We start from the raw sequence: 14,459 nt of genomic DNA, 5'->3' as shown, positions 1-14,459 counted from the left end.
TTATTATATAATTTGTGAAAATTTTCCAAAAATCTTAAAGCAACTGGTATTACCAGGGGGTCTGCCATCCAATTACTAACCAGGCCGAAACCTGCTTAGTTTCCGAGCTCAGACATGATCTGGCATAGCCAGGGTGGAATGGCCATAAGCGAAGACTGCTGCAAAGAGAGAGCTATTTAAAGATCAGCCAATCTAATCGCCGGTACATTATACAGGACCAAACCTGCTTAGCTTCCGAGAGCAGACGAGATCAGGCATAGCCAGGTTGTTACGGTCGCAAGCGAAGGATACTGCAAAGAGAAGACTATTTAAAGATCAGCCAATCAAATCGCCCATACATTATATAAGTAGGAATGAAAATCCAAAAGCTTACAGCACCTGGTATTCCGAGGCGGTCTCCCATCCAAGCACTAACCAGGCCAATACCTGCTAAGATTAAGAGATCGGGCATTGGCTCTTTTTTTTAAGATTATTATATAATTAGTAATAAATTTCCAATAATATTAGAGCACCTGGTATTCCGAGGCGGTCTCCCATCCAGACACTAAACAGGTCCATGACTGCTAAGATTCAAAGAATGGGCATTCACTCTTTTTTTTTCAAGATTATTATATAATTTGTGAAAAATTTACAAAAATCTTAGAGCAACTGGTATTACCAGGGGGTCTCCCATCCAATTACTAACCAGGCCCAAACCTGCTTAGCTTCCGAGCTCAGACATGATCTGGCATAGCCAGGGTGGTATGGCCATAAGCAAAGACTGCTGCAAAGAGAGAGCTATTTAAAGATCAGCCAATCTAATCGTCGGTACATTATATAAGTAGGAAAGAAAACCCTAAAGCTTAAAGCACCTGGTATTCCCAGGCGGTCTTCCATCCAAGCACTAACCAGGCCAATACCTGCTAAGATTAAGAGATCGGGCATTGACTCTTTTTTTTTTTTTTTTTTTTTTTTTTTTTAAAGATTATTATATAATTAGTAATGAATTTCCAATAATATTAGAGCACCTGGTTTTCCGAGGCGGTCTCCCATCCAAACACTAAACAGGTCCATAGCTGCTAAGATTCAAAGATTGGGCATTGACTCTTTTTGTTTCAAGATAATTATATAATTAGTACAAATTTCCAAAAATATTACAGCAACTGGTATTCCGAGGCGGTCTCCCATCCAAGCACTAAACAGGTCCATACCTTCTAAGATTCAAAGATTGGGCATTTACTCTTTTTTTTTTTTTTTTTGCAAGATTATTATATAATTTGTGAAAAATTTCCAAAAATCTTAAAGCAACTGGTATTACCAGGGTGTCTCCCATCCAATTACTAACCAGGCCCATACCTGCTAAGATTCAGATATGGGGCATTGACTCCTTTCTTTTTTTTCTTGCAAGATTATTATATAATTTGTGAAAAATTTCCAAAAATCTTAAAGCAACTGGTATTACCAGGGGGTCTGCCATCCAATTACTAACCAGGCCGAAACCTGCTTAGTTTCCGAGCTCAGACATGATCTGGCATAGCCAGGGTGGAATGGCCATAAGCGAAGACTGCTGCAAAGAGAGAGCTATTTAAAGATCAGCCAATCTAATCGCCGGTACATTATACAGGACCAAACCTGCTTAGCTTCCGAGAGCAGACGAGATCAGGCATAGCCAGGTTGTTACGGTCGCAAGCGAAGGATACTGCAAAGAGAAGACTATTTAAAGATCAGCCAATCAAATCGCCCATACATTATATAAGTAGGAATGAAAATCCAAAAGCTTACAGCACCTGGTATTCCGAGGCGGTCTCCCATCCAAGCACTAACCAGGCCAATACCTGCTAAGATTAAGAGATCGGGCATTGGCTCTTTTTTTTAAAGATTATTATATAATTAGTAATACATTTCCAATAATATTAGAGCACCTGGTATTACCAGGGGGTCTCCCATCCAAACACTAAACAGGTCCATGACTGCTAAGATTCAAAGAATGGGCATTCACTCTTTTTTTTTCAAGATTATTATATAATTTGTGAAAAATTTACAAAAATCTTAGAGCAACTGGTATTACCAGGGGGTCTCCCATCCAATTACTAACCAGGCCCAAACCTGCTTAGCTTCCGAGCTCAGACATGATCTGGCATAGCCAGGGTGGTATGGCCATAAGCAAAGACTGCTGCAAAGAGAGAGCTATTTAAAGATCAGCCAATCTAATCGTCGGTACATTATATAAGTAGGAAAGAAAACCCTAAAGCTTAAAGCACCTGGTATTCCCAGGCGGTCTTCCATCCAAGCACTAACCAGGCCAATACCTGCTAAGATTAAGAGATCGGGCATTGACTCTTTTTTTTTTTTTTTTTTTTTTTTTTTTTAAAGATTATTATATAATTAGTAATGAATTTCCAATAATATTAGAGCACCTGGTTTTCCGAGGCGGTCTCCCATCCAAACACTAAACAGGTCCATAGCTGCTAAGATTCAAAGATTGGGCATTGACTCTTTTTGTTTCAAGATAATTATATAATTAGTACAAATTTCCAAAAATATTACAGCAACTGGTATTCCGAGGCGGTCTCCCATCCAAGCACTAAACAGGTCCATACCTTCTAAGATTCAAAGATTGGGCATTTACTCTTTTTTTTTTTTTTTTTGCAAGATTATTATATAATTTGTGAAAAATTTCCAAAAATCTTAAAGCAACTGGTATTACCAGGGTGTCTCCCATCCAATTACTAACCAGGCCCATACCTGCTAAGATTCAGATATGGGGCATTGACTCCTTTCTTTTTTTTCTTGCAAGATTATTATATAATTTGTGAAAAATTTCCAAAAATCTTAAAGCAACTGGTATTACCAGGGGGTCTGCCATCCAATTACTAACCAGGCCGAAACCTGCTTAGTTTCCGAGCTCAGACATGATCTGGCATAGCCAGGGTGGAATGGCCATAAGCGAAGACTGCTGCAAAGAGAGAGCTATTTAAAGATCAGCCAATCTAATCGCCGGTACATTATACAGGACCAAACCTGCTTAGCTTCCGAGAGCAGACGAGATCAGGCATAGCCAGGTTGTTACGGTCGCAAGCGAAGGATACTGCAAAGAGAAGACTATTTAAAGATCAGCCAATCAAATCGCCCATACATTATATAAGTAGGAATGAAAATCCAAAAGCTTACAGCACCTGGTATTCCGAGGCGGTCTCCCATCCAAGCACTAACCAGGCCAATACCTGCTAAGATTAAGAGATCGGGCATTGGCTCTTTTTTTTAAAGATTATTATATAATTAGTAATACATTTCCAATAATATTAGAGCACCTGGTATTACCAGGGGGTCTCCCATCCAAACACTACACAGGTCAATGACTGCTAAGATTCAAAGAATGGGCATTCACTCTTTTTTTTTTCAAGATTATTATATAATTTGTGAAAAATTTACAAAAATCTTAAAGCAACTGGTATTACCAGGGGGTCTCCCATCCAATTACTAACCAGGCCCAAACCTGCTTAGCTTCCGAGCTCAGACATGATCTGGCATAGCCAGGGTGGTATGGCCATAAGCGAAGACTGCTGCAAAGAGAGAGCTATTTAAAGATCAGTCAATCTAATCGCCGGTACATTATATAAGTAGGAAAGAAAACCCTAAAGCTTAAAGCACCTGTTATTCCCAGGCGGTCTCCCATCCAAGCACTAACCAGGCCAATACCTGCTAAGATTAAGAGATCGGGCATTGACTCTTTTTTTTTTTTTTTTTTTTTTTTTAAGATTATTATATAATTAGTAATAAATTTCCAATAATATTAGAGCACCTGGTATTCCGAGGCGGTCTCCCATCCAGACACTAAACAGGTCCATGACTGCTAAGATTCAAAGAATGGGCATTGACTCTTTTTTTTTTCAAGATTATTATATAATTTGTGAAAAATTTACAAAAATCTTAGAGCAACTGGTATTACCAGGAGGTCTCCCATCCAATTACTAACCAGGCCCAAACCTGCTTAGCTTCCGAGCTCAGACATGATCTGGCATAGCCAGGGTGGTATGGCCATAAGCAAAGACTGCTGCAAAGAGAGAGCTATTTAAAGATCAGCCAATCTAATCGCCGGTACATTATATAAGTAGGAAAGAAAACCCTAAAGCTTAAAGCACCTGGTATTCCCAGGCGGTCTCCCATCCAAGCACTAACCAGGCCAATACCTGCTAAGATTAAGAGATCGGGCATTGACTCTTTTTTTTTTTTTTTTTTTTTTTTTTTTTAAAAGATTATTATATAATTAGTAATGAATTTCCAATAATATTAGAGCACCTGGTTTTCCGAGGCGGTCTCCCATCCAAACACTAAACAGGTCCATAGCTGCTAAGATTCAAAGATTGGGCATTGACTCTTTTTGTTTCAAGATAATTATATAATTAGTACAAATTTCCAAAAATATTACAGCAACTGGTATTCCGAGGCGGTCTCCCATCCAAGCACTAAACAGGTCCATACCTTCTAAGATTCAAAGATTGGGCATTTACTCTTTTTTTTTTGCAAGATTATTATATAATTTGTGAAAAATTTCCAAAAATCTTAAAGCAACTGGTATTACCAGGGTGTCTCCCATCCAATTACTAACCAGGCCCATACCTGCTAAGATTCAGATATGGGGCATTGACTCCTTTCTTTTTTTCTTGCAAGATTATTATATAATTTGTGAAAAATTTCCAAAAATCTTAAAGCAACTGGTATTACCAGGGGGTCTGCCATCCAATTACTAACCAGGCCGAAACCTGCTTAGTTTCCGAGCTCAGACATGATCTGGCATAGCCAGGGTGGAATGGCCATAAGCGAAGACTGCTGCAAAGAGAGAGCTATTTAAAGATCAGCCAATCTAATCGCCGGTACATTATACAGGACCAAACCTGCTTAGCTTCCGAGAGCAGACGAGATCAGGCATAGCCAGGTTGTTACGGTCGCAAGCGAAGGATACTGCAAAGAGAAGACTATTTAAAGATCAGCCAATCAAATCGCCCATACATTATATAAGTAGGAATGAAAATCCAAAAGCTTACAGCACCTGGTATTCCGAGGCGGTCTCCCATCCAAGCACTAACCAGGCCAATACCTGCTAAGATTAAGAGATCGGGCATTGGCTCTTTTTTTTAAGATTATTATATAATTAGTAATAAATTTCCAATAATATTAGAGCACCTGGTATTCCGAGGCGGTCTCCCATCCAGACACTAAACAGGTCCATGACTGCTAAGATTCAAAGAATGGGCATTCACTCTTTTTTTTTTCAAGATTATTATATAATTTGTGAAAAATTTACAAAAATCTTAGAGCAACTGGTATTACCAGGGGGTCTCCCATCCAATTACTAACCAGGCCCAAACCTGCTTAGCTTCCGAGCTCAGACATGATCTGGCATAGCCAGGGTGGTATGGCCATAAGCAAAGACTGCTGCAAAGAGAGAGCTATTTAAAGATCAGCCAATCTAATCGCCGGTACATTATATAAGTAGGAAAGAAAACCCTAAAGCTTAAAGCACCTGGTATTCCCAGGCGGTCTCCCATCCAAGCACTAACCAGGCCAATACCTGCTAAGATTAAGAGATCGGGCATTGACTCTTTTTTTTTTTTTTTTTTTTTTTTTTTTAAAGATTATTATATAATTAGTAATGAATTTCCAATAATATTAGAGCACCTGGTTTTCCGAGGCGGTCTCCCATCCAAACACTAAACAGGTCCATAGCTGCTAAGATTCAAAGATTGGGCATTGACTCTTTTTGTTTCAAGATAATTATATAATTAGTACAAATTTCCAAAAATATTACAGCAACTGGTATTCCGAGGCGGTCTCCCATCCAAGCACTAAACAGGTCCATACCTTCTAAGATTCAAAGATTGGGCATTTACTCTTTTTTTTTTTTTTTTGCAAGATTATTATATAATTTGTGAAAAATTTCCAAAAATCTTAAAGCAACTGGTATTACCAGGGTGTCTCCCATCCAATTACTAACCAGGCCCATACCTGCTAAGATTCAGATATGGGGCATTTACTCCTTTCTTTTTTTCTTGCAAGATTATTATATAATTTGTGAAAAATTTCCAAAAATCTTAAAGCAACTGGTATTACCAGGGGGTCTGCCATCCAATTACTAACCAGGCCGAAACCTGCTTAGTTTCCGAGCTCAGACATGATCTGGCATAGCCAGGGTGGAATGGCCATAAGCGAAGACTGCTGCAAAGAGAGAGCTATTTAAAGATCAGCCAATCTAATCGCCGGTACATTATACAGGACCAAACCTGCTTAGCTTCCGAGAGCAGACGAGATCAGGCATAGCCAGGTTGTTACGGTCGCAAGCGAAGGATACTGCAAAGAGAAGACTATTTAAAGATCAGCCAATCAAATCGCCCATACATTATATAAGTAGGAATGAAAATCCAAAAGCTTACAGCACCTGGTATTCCGAGGCGGTCTCCCATCCAAGCACTAACCAGGCCAATACCTGCTAAGATTAAGAGATCGGGCATTGGCTCTTTTTTTTTAAGATTATTATATAATTAGTAATAAATTTCCAATAATATTAGAGCACCTGGTATTACCAGGGGGTCTCCCATCCAAACACTACACAGGTCAATGACTGCTAAGATTCAAAGAATGGGCATTCACTCTTTTTTTTTTCAAGATTATTATATAATTTGTGAAAAATTTACAAAAATCTTAAATCAACTGGTATTACCAGGGGGTCTCCCATCCAATTACTAACCAGGCCCAAACGTGCTTAGCTTCCGAGCTCAGACATGATCTGGCATAGCCAGGGTGGTATGGCCATAAGCGAAGACTGCTGCAAAGAGAGAGCTATTTAAAGATCAGTCAATCTAATCGCCGGTACATTATATAAGTAGGAAAGAAAACCCTAAAGCTTAAAGCACCTGGTATTCCCAGGCGGTCTCCCATCCAAGCACTAACCAGGCCAATACCTGCTAAGATTAAGAGATCGGGCATTGACTCTTTTTTTTTTTTTTTTTTTTTTTAAAGATTATTATATAATTAGTAATGAATTTCCAATAATATTAGAGCACCTGGTTTTCCGAGGCGGTCTCCCATCCAAACACTAAACAGGTCCATAGCTGCTAAGATTTAAAGATTGGGCATTGACTCTTTTTGTTTCAAGATAATTATATAATTAGTACAAATTTCCAAAAATATTACAGCAACTGGTATTCCGAGGCGGTCTCCCATCCAAGCACTAAACAGGTCCATACCTCCTAAGATTCAAAGATTGGGCATTTACTCTTTTTTTTTTTTTGTTGCAAGATTATTATGTAATTAGTAAAAATTGCCAAAAATATTACAGCAACTGGTATTTCCCGGCCGTCTTCCATCCAAGTACTAACCAGGCAAAACCTGCTATTATTCAGAGATCGGGCATTGACTTTTTTTTTTTTTCAAGATTATTATATAATTTGTGAAAAATTTCCAAAAATCTTAAAGCAACTGGTATTACCAGGGTGTCTCCCATCCAATTACTAACCAGGCCCATACCTGCTAAGATTCAGATATGGGGCATTGACTCCTTTCTTTTTTTCTTGCAAGATTATTATATAATTTGTGAAAAATTTCCAAAAATCTTAAAGCAACTGGTATTACCAGGGGGTCTGCCATCCAATTACTAACCAGGCCGAAACCTGCTTAGTTTCCGAGCTCAGACATGATCTGGCATAGCCAGGGTGGTATGGCCATAAGCAAAGACTGCTGCAAAGAGAGAGCTATTTAAAGATCAGCCAATCTAATCGTCGGTACATTATATAAGTAGGAAAGAAAACCCTAAAGCTTAAAGCACCTGGTATTCCCAGGCGGTCTTCCATCCAAGCACTAACCAGGCCAATACCTGCTAAGATTAAGAGATCGGGCATTGACTCTTTTTTTTTTTTTTTTTTTTTTTAAGATTATTATATAATTAGTAATAAATTTCCAATAATATTAGAGCACCTGGTATTCCGAGGCGGTCTCCCATCCAGACACTAAACAGGTCCATGACTGCTAAGATTCAAAGAATGGGCATTGACTCTTTTTTTTTTCAAGATTATTATATAATTTGTAAAAAATTTACAAAAATCTTAAAGCAACTGGTATTACCAGGGGTTCTCCCATCCAATTACTAACCAGGCCCAAACCTGCTTAGCTTCCGAGCTCAGACATGATCTGGCATAGACAGGGTGGTATGGCCATAAGCGAAGACTGCTGCAAAGAGAGAGCTATTTAAAGATCAGCCAATCTAATATAAGTAGGAAAGAAAACCCTAAAGCTTAAAGCACCTGGTATTCCCAGGCGGTCTCCCATCCAAGCACTAACCAGGCCAATACCTGCTAAGATTAAGAGATCGGGCATTGACTCTTTTTTTTTTTCTTTTTTTTTTTAAAGATTATTATATAATTAGTAATAAATTTCCAATAATATTAGAGCACCTGGTTTTCCGAGGCGGTCTCCCATCCAAACACTAAACAGGTCCATAGCTGCTAAGATTCAAAGATTGGGCATTGACTCTTTTTGTTTCAAGATAATTATATAATTAGTACAAATTTCCAAAAATATTACAGCAACTGGTATTCCGAGGCGGTCTCCCATCCAAGCACTAAACAGGTCCATACCTCCTAAGATTCAAAGATTGGGCATTTACTCTTTTTTTTTTTTTTGTTGTTGCAAGATTATTATGTAATTAGTAAAAATTACCAAAAATATTACAGCAACTGGTATTTCCCGGCCGTCTTCCATCCAAGTACTAACCAGGCAAAACCTGCTATTATTCAGAGATCGGGCATTGACTTTTTTTTTTTTTTTTCAAGATTATTATATAATTTGTGAAAAATTTCCAAAAATCTTAAAGCAACTGGTATTACCAGGGTGTCTCCCATCCAATTACTAACCAGGCCCATACATGCTAAGATTCAGATATGGGGCATTGACTCCTTTCTTTTTTTCTTGCAAGATTATTATATAATTTGTGAAAAATTTCCCAAAATCTTAAAGCAACTGGTATTACCAGGGGGTCTGCCATCCAATTACTAACCAGGCCGAAACCTGCTTAGTTTCCGAGCTCAGACATGATCTGGCATAGCCAGGGTGGAATGGCCATAAGCGAAGACTGCTGCAAAGAGAGAGCTATTTAAAGATCAGCCAATCTAATCGCCGGTACATTATACAGGACCAAACCTGCTTAGCTTCCGAGAGCAGACGAGATCAGGCATAGCCAGGTTGTTACGGTCGCAAGCGAAGGATACTGCAAAGAGAAGACTATTTAAAGATCAGCCAATCAAATCGCCCATACATTATATAAGTAGGAATGAAAATCCAAAAGCTTACAGCACCTGGTATTCCGAGGCGGTCTCCCATCCAAGCACTAACCAGGCCAATACCTGCTAAGATTAAGAGATCGGGCATTGGCTCTTTTTTTTTAAGATTATTATATAATTAGTAATAAATTTCCAATAATATTAGAGCACCTGGTATTACCAGGGGGTCTCCCATCCAAACACTACACAGGTCAATGACTGCTAAGATTCAAAGAATGGGCATTCACTCTTTTTTTTTTCAAGATTATTATATAATTTGTGAAAAATTTACAAAAATCTTAAAGCAACTGGTATTACCAGGGGGTCTCCCATCCAATTACTAACCAGGCCCAAACCTGCTTAGCTTCCGAGCTCAGACATGATCTGGCATAGACAGGGTGGTATGGCCATAAGCGAAGACTGCTGCAAAGAGAGAGCTATTTAAAGATCAGCCAATCTAATATAAGTAGGAAAGAAAACCCTAAAGCTTAAAGCACCTGGTATTCCCAGGCGGTCTCCCATCCAAGCACTAACCAGGCCAATACCTGCTAAGATTAAGAGATCGGGCATTGACTCTTTTTTTTTTTTTTTTTTTTTTTTAAAGATTATTATATAATTAGTAATAAATTTCCAATAATATTAGAGCACCTGGTTTTCCGAGGCGGTCTCCCATCCAAACACTAAACAGGTCGATAGCTGCTAAGATTCAAAGATTGGGCATTGACTCTTTTTGTTTCAAGATAATTATATAATTAGTACAAATTTCCAAAAATATTACAGCAACTGGTATTCCGAGGCGGTCTCCCATCCAAGCACTAAACAGGTCCATACCTCCTAAGATTCAAAGATTGGGCATTTACTCTTTTTTTTTTTTTTTTTTTTGTTGCAAGATTATTATGTAATTAGTAAAAATTGCCAAAAATATTACAGCAACTGGTATTTCCCGGCCGTCTTCCATCCAAGTACTAACCAGGCAAAACCTGCTATTATTCAGAGATCGGGCATTGACTTTTTTTTTTTTTTTCAAGATTATTATATAATTTGTGAAAAATTTCCAAAAATCTTAAAGCAACTGGTATTACCAGGGTGTCTCCCATCCAATTACTAACCAGGCCCATACCTGCTAAGATTCAGATATGGGGCATTGACTCCTTTCTTTTTTTCTTGCAAGATTATTATATAATTTGTGAAAAATTTCCAAAAATCTTAAAGCAACTGGTATTACCAGGGGGTCTGCCATCCAATTACTAACCAGGCCGAAACCTGCTTAGTTTCCGAGCTCAGACATGATCTGGCATAGCCAGGGTGGAATGGCCATAAGCGAAGACTGCTGCAAAGAGAGAGCTATTTAAAGATCAGCCAATCTAATCGCCGGTACATTATACAGGACCAAACCTGCTTAGCTTCCGAGAGCAGACGAGATCAGGCATAGCCAGGTTGTTACGGTCGCAAGCGAAGGATACTGCAAAGAGAAGACTATTTAAAGATCAGCCAATCAAATCGCCCATACATTATATAAGTAGGAATGAAAATCCAAAAGCTTACAGCACCTGGTATTCCGAGGCGGTCTCCCATCCAAGCACTAACCAGGCCAATACCTGCTAAGATTAAGAGATCGGGCATTGGCTCTTTTTTTTAAGATTATTATATAATTAGTAATAAATTTCCAATAATATTAGAGCACCTGGTATTACCAGGGGGTCTCCCATCCAAACACTACACAGGTCAATGACTGCTAAGATTCAAAGATTGGGCATTCACTCTTTTTTTTTTCAAGATTATTATATAATTTGTGAAAAATTTACAAAAATCTTAAAGAAACTGGTATTACCAGGGGGTCTCCCATCCAATTACTAACCAGGCCCAAACCTGCTTAGCTTCCGAGCTCAGACATGATCTGGCATAGCCAGGGTGGTATGGCCATAAGCGAAGACTGCTGCAAAGAGAGAGCTATTTAAAGATCAGTCAATCTAATCGCCGGTACATTATATAAGTAGGAAAGAAAACCCTAAAGCTTAAAGCACCTGGTATTCCCAGGCGGTCTCCCATCCAAGCACTAACCAGGCCAATACCTGCTAAGATTAAGAGATCGGGCATTGACTCTTTTTTTTTTTTTTTTTTTTTTAAGATTATTATATAATTAGTAATAAATTTCCAATAATATTAGAGCACCTGGTATTCCGAGGCGGTCTCCCATCCAGACACTAAACAGGTCCATGACTGCTAAGATTCAAAGAATGGGCATTGACTCTTTTTTTTTTCAAGATTATTATATAATTTGTGAAAAATTTACAAAAATCTTAGAGCAACTGGTATTACCAGGGGGTCTCCCATCCAATTACTAACCAGGCCCAAACCTGCTTAGCTTCCGAGCTCAGACATGATCTGGCATAGCCAGGGTGGTATGGCCATAAGCGAAGACTGCTGCAAAGAGAGAGCTATTTAAAGATCAGCCAATCTAATCGCCGGTACATTATATAAGTAGGAAAGAAAACCCTAAAGCTTAAAGCACCTGGTATTCCCAGGCGGTCTCCCATCCAAGCACTAACCAGGCCAATACCTGCTAAGATTAAGAGATCGGGCATTGACTCTTTTTTTTTTTTTTTTAAAGATTATTATATAATTAGTAATGAATTTCCAATAATATTAGAGCACCTGGTTTTCCGAGGCGGTCTCCCATCCAAACACTAAACAGGTCCATAGCTGCTAAGATTCAAAGATTGGGCATTGACTCTTTTTGTTTTAAGATAATTATATAATTAGTACAAATTTCCAAAAATATTACAGCAACTGGTATTCCGAGGCGGTCTCCCATCCAAGCACTAAACAGGTCCATACCTCCTAAGATTCAAAGATTGGGCATTTACTCTTTTTTTTTTTTTGTTGCAAGATTATTATGTAATTAGTAAAAATTGCCAAAAATATTACAGCAACTGGTATTTCCCGGCCGTCTTCCATCCAAGTACTAACCAGGCAAAACCTGCTATTATTCAGAGATCGGGCATTGACTTTTTTTTTTTTTTCAAGATTATTATATAATTTGTGAAAAATTTCCAAAAATCTTAAAGCAACTGGTATTACCAGGGTGTCTCCCATCCAATTACTAACCAGGCCCATACCTGCTAAGATTCAGATATGGGGCATTGACTCCTTTCTTTTTTTCTTGCAAGATTATTATATAATTTGTGAAAAATTTCCCAAAATCTTAAAGCAACTGGTATTACCAGGGGGTCTGCCATCCAATTACTAACCAGGCCGAAACCTGCTTAGTTTCCGAGCTCAGACATGATCTGGCATAGCCAGGGTGGTATGGCCATAAGCGAAGACTGCTGCAAAGAGAGAGCTATTTAAAGATCAGTCAATCTAATCGCCGGTACATTATATAAGTAGGAAAGAAAACCCTAAAGCTTAAAGCACCTGGTATTCCCAGGCGGTCTCCCATCCAAGCACTAACCAGGCCAATACCTGCTAAGATTAAGAGATCGGGCATTGACTCTTTTTTTTTTATTTTATTTTTTTAGATTATTATATAATTAGTAATAAATTTCCAATAATATTAGAGCACCTGGTATTCCGAGGCGGTCTCCCATCCAGACACTAAACAGGTCCATGACTGCTAAGATTCAAAGAATGGGCATTGCCTCTTTTTTTTTTTCAAGATTATTATATAATTTGTGAAAAATTTACAAAAATCTTAAAGCAACTGGTATTACCAGGGGGTCTCCCATCCAATTACTAACCAGGCCCAAACCTGCTTAGCTTCCGAGCTCAGACATGATCTGGCATAGACAGGGTGGTATGGCCATAAGCGAAGACTGCTGCAAAGAGAGAGCTATTTAAAGATCAGCCAATCTAATATAAGTAGGAAAGAAAACCCTAAAGCTTAAAGCACCTGGTATTCCCAGGCGGTCTCCCATCCAAGCACTAACCAGGCCAATACCTGCTAAGATTAAGAGATCGGGCATTGACTCTTTTTTTTTTTTTTTTTTTTTTTTTAAAGATTATTATATAATTAGTAATAAATTTCCAATAATATTAGAGCACCTGGTTTTCCGAGGCGGTCTCCCATCCAAACACTAAACAGGTCCATAGCTGCTAAGATTCAAAGATTGGGCATTGACTCTTTTTGTTTCAAGATAATTATATAATTAGTACAAATTTCCAAAAATATTACAGCAACTGGTATTCCGAGGCGGTCTCCCATCCAAGCACTAAACAGGTCCATACCTCCTAAGATTCAAAGATTGGGCATTTACTCTTTTTTTTTTTTTTTTTGTTGCAAGATTATTATGTAATTAGTAAAAATTGCCAAAAATATTACAGCAACTGGTATTTCCCGGCCGTCTTCCATCCAAGTACTAACCAGGCAAAACCTGCTATTATTCAGAGATCGGGCATTGACTTTTTTTTTTTTTTTCAAGATTATTATATAATTTGTGAAAAATTTCCAAAAATCTTAAAGCAACTGGTATTACCAGGGTGTCTCCCATCCAATTACTAACCAGGCCCATACCTGCTAAGATTCAGATATGGGGCATTGACTCCTTTCTTTTTTTCTTGCAAGATTATTATATAATTTGTGAAAAATTTCCAAAAATCTTAAAGCAACTGGTATTACCAGGGGGTCTGCCATCCAATTACTAACCAGGCCGAAACCTGCTTAGTTTCCGAGCTCAGACATGATCTGGCATAGCCAGGGTGGAATGGCCATAAGCGAAGACTGCTGCAAAGAGAGAGCTATTTAAAGATCAGCCAATCTAATCGCCGGTACATTATACAGGACCAAACCTGCTTAGCTTCCGAGAGCAGACGAGATCAGGCATAGCCAGGTTGTTACGGTCGCAAGCGAAGGATACTGCAAAGAGAAGACTATTTAAAGATCAGCCAATCAAATCGCCCATACATTATATAAGTAGGAATGAAAATCCAAAAGCTTACAGCACCTGGTATTCCGAGGCGGTCTCCCATCCAAGCACTAACCAGGCCAATACCTGCTAAGATTAAGAGATCGGGCATTGGCTCTTTTTTTTAAGATTATTATATAATTAGTAATAAATTTCCAATAATATTAGAGCACCTGGTATTACCAGGGGGTCTCCCATCCAAACACTACACAGGTCAATGACTGCTAAGATTCAAAGATTGGGCATTCACTCTTTTTTTTTTCAA

General features: G+C 38.5%; 10 pseudogenes; all 10 read right to left on the bottom strand.

Annotated features, from left to right (window-relative positions):
• Window positions 1-636: 636 nt before the first annotated feature.
• LOC127959311 (uncharacterized) lies at window positions 637-755 on the bottom strand (annotated as a pseudogene).
• A 1,270-nt stretch (window positions 756-2,025) lies between these two features.
• Window positions 2,026-2,144, bottom strand: LOC127959307 (uncharacterized; annotated as a pseudogene).
• A 1,271-nt stretch (window positions 2,145-3,415) lies between these two features.
• Window positions 3,416-3,534, bottom strand: LOC127957346 (uncharacterized; annotated as a pseudogene).
• A 372-nt stretch (window positions 3,535-3,906) lies between these two features.
• Window positions 3,907-4,025, bottom strand: LOC127958228 (uncharacterized; annotated as a pseudogene).
• A 1,263-nt stretch (window positions 4,026-5,288) lies between these two features.
• LOC127959302 (uncharacterized) lies at window positions 5,289-5,407 on the bottom strand (annotated as a pseudogene).
• Window positions 5,408-8,075: 2,668 nt separating this feature from the next.
• Window positions 8,076-8,194, bottom strand: LOC127964236 (uncharacterized; annotated as a pseudogene).
• Window positions 8,195-9,586: 1,392 nt separating this feature from the next.
• LOC127961174 (uncharacterized) lies at window positions 9,587-9,705 on the bottom strand (annotated as a pseudogene).
• A 1,394-nt stretch (window positions 9,706-11,099) lies between these two features.
• Window positions 11,100-11,218, bottom strand: LOC127962960 (uncharacterized; annotated as a pseudogene).
• A 369-nt stretch (window positions 11,219-11,587) lies between these two features.
• Window positions 11,588-11,706, bottom strand: LOC127959294 (uncharacterized; annotated as a pseudogene).
• A 1,275-nt stretch (window positions 11,707-12,981) lies between these two features.
• On the bottom strand, window positions 12,982-13,100 carry LOC127961171 (uncharacterized; annotated as a pseudogene).
• Between the last annotated feature and the right edge of the window lie 1,359 nt (window positions 13,101-14,459).

The sequence above is a fragment of the Carassius gibelio genome, chromosome A3 (assembly GCF_023724105.1).
Source record: "Carassius gibelio isolate Cgi1373 ecotype wild population from Czech Republic chromosome A3, carGib1.2-hapl.c, whole genome shotgun sequence".
NCBI lineage: Eukaryota > Metazoa > Chordata > Actinopteri > Cypriniformes > Cyprinidae > Carassius > Carassius gibelio.
The sequence above is the reverse complement of the archived record's forward strand: the minus strand, read 5'-3'. Positions and strand labels throughout refer to the sequence as shown.